Here is a 5,425-nt window from a genome sequence, read left to right as displayed (position 1 = left end):
GCTTTAGTTTCGATTTGCTTTGTTATCGTTGTAAGGATTACTGAAGGATATATTTTTTTTCTCTTTTGTTGTATTATAATTATTTTGTGAATATTGTTTTTTTTTTTTTTTGTATATACGAGCATCTTTGGCTACAGCGCACATATGGTTTTATGTATGTGAAAAACAAAATAAAAGCAGCAGTCTCCAGAAAAAAAACAACTTCTCGTTACGTCTGTGAAGGTTTGGTTGGTTGTTTATTAAATAAAATAAACAAGATGCTTCAATAAAACACACTTGTTTTGTTTTATTGAAGCATCTTACCAATGTTAAAGGTAGCATCTTCCAGAAAAATGAAATATAGACTTATACAAAAGTAAAGCACTCTAAAAATCAATTATCAGTTGGCTTCAATACACGAGCGGCTGTGGCTCAGTTGGTCGTCTCCTAACTGAAAGATCGAGGGGTTCGATCCCCAGCTCCTGCAGATACATGTCTGATGTGTCTCGGGCAGGACACTTAACCCAAAGTTGCTCCCACTGCTTCAACGGTGGCGTATGAATGAGTATTAATGAGATTAGTTACTTCTGATGGTCTCTTTACATACAAACCTCTACCATCAGTGTATGAATGTGGATGTGTGACCTTCGGTGTTAAAGAGCTTTGAGTAGTCAGAAGACTAGAAAATAAATATACAAACTCAAGTCCATTTACTATTTACCATTTATTTACTAATTTCAAGTGATTGAACCCTACACTCTACCATAAGTGAGTCAAAAATGAAAAGTGGGTTAGGGTCAGAAAAGTTAAAAATGTAAATGAGATAATATCAGAAAAGTGTTTGTTTATTTTAGGAATACCTGGAATATGAAATGATAGCACCCTATAATTACAGACATTGCAAGAAAACAACCTCGCCGGGTCATTTTTGACCCTCTTATGCATCAAAGGGTGAATGCACCCATAAATAAGGTAAGTTAGCTCATGTTTCCCTTGAATTTATTCTAAAAAGCTAACAGCTGTATACACTGCTCTAAAAGAAAAACTAAATTAATATTTTATCAGAATAGAAAAAACCTTCACACATCCATTTAGGGCGGCAGTCTGTAAGGACTTGGGTTGGGAACCGGAGGGTGGCCGGTTCAAGTCCCGGTGCGGACCAAATCTGGAAGTTGGTCTGATAGCTGGAGAGGTGCCAGATCACTTCCTGAACACTGCCGAGGTGCCCTTGAGCAAGGCACCAACCCCCCTCCCCACCACCCGCTGTGGGCCGCTCCGTCACTCTGACATCTCTCCATTAGTGCATGTCCATAGGATCCTGTTTCTGCATGTGTATATATTTCAGCCTATGTGTGTGATTTTCATGATTTACAGAGTGTAAAAACAGAATCAATAAAGTAAATCTTAATTTCATAAGACAGGTGCGTAGGAGAGAGCAATGTGTCCATCAGAAACTTAAAGGTAAACTCCCACACACTGTCTAACTTACAAACAAACATTTATTTTCACAGTTTCAGTACTAAACCCTCATCAGGTAAACCATTACATCCACATGTGTGCACAAGTCATGCTACAGATGTATGTTGTTCATGTGCTGTTTGTCCCTTCTCCCCTCCCATTGTCTCCTGTGCTGCCCAGGTGAAGGTGAAGCTATTGATTGCACAACGACGTGCACCTGGCCTCAGTGTTTAAAAGGTGTAAGATGTGTTGTGATTGTTTGATGGACTCATCATTAACACTGAAAAAAAAAGTTATCTATTTTTCTATTTTACAACCCTGCAAATGATTATTTTAACACATTGTCTGCAGAGATGATGTGTGAAAGCTGATTTAGTTCAAAATGTTGTTCTTTTTTTATACATGACAGATTTAGTAAAAACATCCAACGAATGTTCCCCCTAAAGATTTATTAAGAGGAGTTATTGTATATTATGATAATTTATGACATTCTTCATTTCCACGCATTTCCAATACTTTACACAAGATGGCGCCCTCTCATCTTTCCCTGAAACGTGTAACTGAATCACTTCGTGTGTGTGTGTGTGTGTGTGTGTGTGTGTGTGCGTGTGATTGTACATTTTTGTCATTGAAAAAAAACACACACACATGGATATTTTTATTGTAATTATTTTTCAGAACACATGAGGGAAATAAAACGTCATGACAAATGCTTCCCAGATGTGAGTTGTTGTTTTTGTCAGATTGTTTTTTAGTGTTTTTAAATCGTACACTCTGTCCAATCTTCTTCGTGTTTCTTCTGTACTTTTGTTTGCTTTTATTTTTAACGGATTTCATAAATGTGTTTCAAATTTAACAACACATTTTGCTTTGATTTTTTTTTTCTGTTTGTATTCACAAAGCAAATAAATAAAAACTGCAAACACAATGCTCACAAGATATAATAACATTTGTACTTCTGATGTTAGCACCTGTGCTCGTGACAAATCACAGTGACAGTCCATCCTAATGCTGAAGCATTGCAGCCTTTTGGCTCTTTCATGGAAACTCTTTCCACGTGTGTTTCTGTTAAACTGAGGAATGTCTTTTAATGTGAAGTAGTTTAATGAAGATCCTGAAGATGCTTTTTTTTGGCCTCCAGGTGCTCGTTGGCCAGTGTTCAAGTCTAAGTAGAAAACACTTCTGTGACGTGTGTCCCCATGTTTGTTTCCAAAAGAAGACTTGTGTGCTTTTATCTGAGGTTCAAATCTTTTTGCAGGTTTATCTGATAGCAGAACTGTTTTATGCATATCAGAAAATGGTAGCTAATCCAGTCCTCGTTTTGGCAAATTAAGGAGCTGCAAAGCAGGCAACTGCTTGGGGCCCCAGGTCAGTATTGGGCCCCCAAGGGCTTACAAACCTTAAATCACAGCAGTGCCATTAAATGTTCAAATGTTGCAAAGATCGAGGGTTTGATCCCCAGTTCCTGCAGCAACATGTCCCATGTGTCCTTGGGCAAGACTCTTAACCCTGAATTGCTCCCGTTGCTTCGTCTGCAGCGTATGTGTATGAATGGGATTAGTTACTTCTGATGGTCACTTTAGCAGCCTCTCAGTGTGTGAATGTGTAAGTGTGACATGTGGCGTCAAAGCGCTTTGAGAAGTCATAAGACTAAAAGCACTTTACAAATTCAAGTCCATTTACCATGAGCTATTTCTCCATCTTATCCCATCTCCCTCTTTCCCGTCTCCATTTTTTTTTAGCTCTTCATCATGAGGCTGGTTTTGCCCAAGATTTCTGCCATTAAAAAGAAAGTCTTTTCTTGCCACTGTAACTTTGCTAAATGTTGCTAACTGCTGTGCTCCTGATGGGTTAATGTTGGGTCTTTGTAACACAACAACTTTTACCTCTTTTTCCAAAGCGTCTGGAAATAACATTTGTTATGAATTGGCGCTATACAAATAAAGATTGTTTGATTGAAGTTTGATTCTCTCAGGGTTTAACTTTTATTGATGAATATGAAGGTTATTGTTATAAAGGCGGTATTTTATTTTATTTCATGACATTGTGGGTTTATAGCTTCCTGTCAGTCTCTGAGCACCAATTTAACATCCCTTCAACACATAATGATCCTTCACATCTCAAAGCATCTTTTGTATTTTGGCTTTTTTTGACATTAAGGCTCTTTATTTGTCTAATTTCTGTTCACACCGCCTCAGCATCCCATTTGTAATCACCCTGAGAAAACAGTGTATAGATGCTTTGAAGCCAAAGCAGGTCTGAAACACTTCTGCACATTATTCACTAGGAGTCAGTGTGCATTAGGAGACAGCCACCTGAGGGAATTATAAGTAAAGCATAGGGATTACTTTTTTTGTTTTTGTTGATTCCCTTTACGTCTTCTGACTTCACCACATGTCATATACCATCTGTGACAACATATCCAGCAGATTGTGGAGGCTCAAGAGAGATAATGCATCAGCAAGTGAAGTCACTACTGCCATCGTATCCCAGCAGGGATTTTAAAGTGACACATCTACATCTTTTTTTTTTACTATTTAACAATTCAACATAGAAAATGAACACAAGTATGAATATTTAAGGCTCCATACTGATCCATTCCCCTGAGACTGCTCTACTGTTTGGCTAGAGCTGCCGGTCAGTCCTCTGTTCTATTGCTGCTAGACCTGTCAGCCCCCTCCTCCCTAAAGCTGATGCTCATGCGTGTAGCCATGAAGTGGACACTGAAGCTTCCGTGATTTGCCAGATCTGCATCGGTAGTAAGAGTAAGGTATTTTACCTGCTTTTTGTAAAGTGTCTCGAGATAACACTTGTTATGAGTTGACGCTATACAAATAAAAATTGATTAATTGATTGATGGCCTTGATTGCACCGTTATGTTGATTTGCCCTGAGAAACATCAGGAAGATCAAACCCTACCTGTGTGAACATGCTACACAGCTACTCCTTACAACTCCTTCCTGGCAGGTCGTCCTGCATGCACGATGAAATGTCTGCAGATGATCCAAAATGCTGCAGCGTGACTGGTCTTCAACCTTCCCCAAACAGAAAAAGTGCTCGCATAAAGTTTTAAAACCCTGCTGATTGCTTACAAAACACCTTAACTTTATAATCCAGGTCTACACTCCCTCCCACCCACTACTCTCTGCCTATAGCAGGCGTCTGATCCAACCTTCTCAACAGGGCGCTAAATCTCTAGCTAGACTCTTCTCCTCTGTCGCCCCCTGTTGGTGGAACTACTTACCAAACGCCATTCAATCTGCAGAGTCCCTCCGCACCTTTAAGAAAAAGCTAAAGACCCAGCTCTTTCATGAACACACTTAATGATATTGATGATAACGATATCTAGGAGGGTTTTGATGCTGATTGGAACTCTCAAGAGCAGCATTCAATTGTGTTGTTGATGATGGTATATGAACTTGTACTGCCTGTCAGCACCTGTGTGTCTGATCTAACTTTAAGCTGTTCATTTGCACTTACTTAAACGGTTTCCTCCTCTCTAGATCCTTGCTTGTGTTGTACTTACTCTCTAATGTCAATGCTTTGTACAAAATCATCTGCTAAATGAATTGTAGAATATCACCCTGCAGTCCTCTTGTTGCCTGCTTCACAATTTGTCCGTCATTGATATTTAAGAAACAGTAGCAGAACATTTAAATCAAATACAATCAGAGGTGTAGTGGTGCCTCAAGAATTGGGTATACTCTAATTTTTTCCCCAAAATGTTTTTTTTTTTCACGTGGCCCGTCCAGGATAAACGGCCTCTGTTATAAACAGTGACATGTAAGACTCCTCCTACATATTTAGATTGTGTGTACTAACCAATTAGAGACGGAGTAAGGAGGGTCATCCCTTCACCATCAGGGGAAAAGAATTGCAGCATATTACTGAATATTGTCAATCAATCAATGGTGTGAATCAGAGGAGATTGAGAAGTGGGTGTACTCTATGGAGACTGAAAAATAAGTGGGTATACCTGCGTAGACCC

Source organism: Labrus bergylta, chromosome 7 (genome assembly GCF_963930695.1).
Source record: "Labrus bergylta chromosome 7, fLabBer1.1, whole genome shotgun sequence".
Classification (NCBI taxonomy): domain Eukaryota; kingdom Metazoa; phylum Chordata; class Actinopteri; order Labriformes; family Labridae; genus Labrus; species Labrus bergylta.
Note: the sequence above shows the minus strand (reverse complement) of the source record.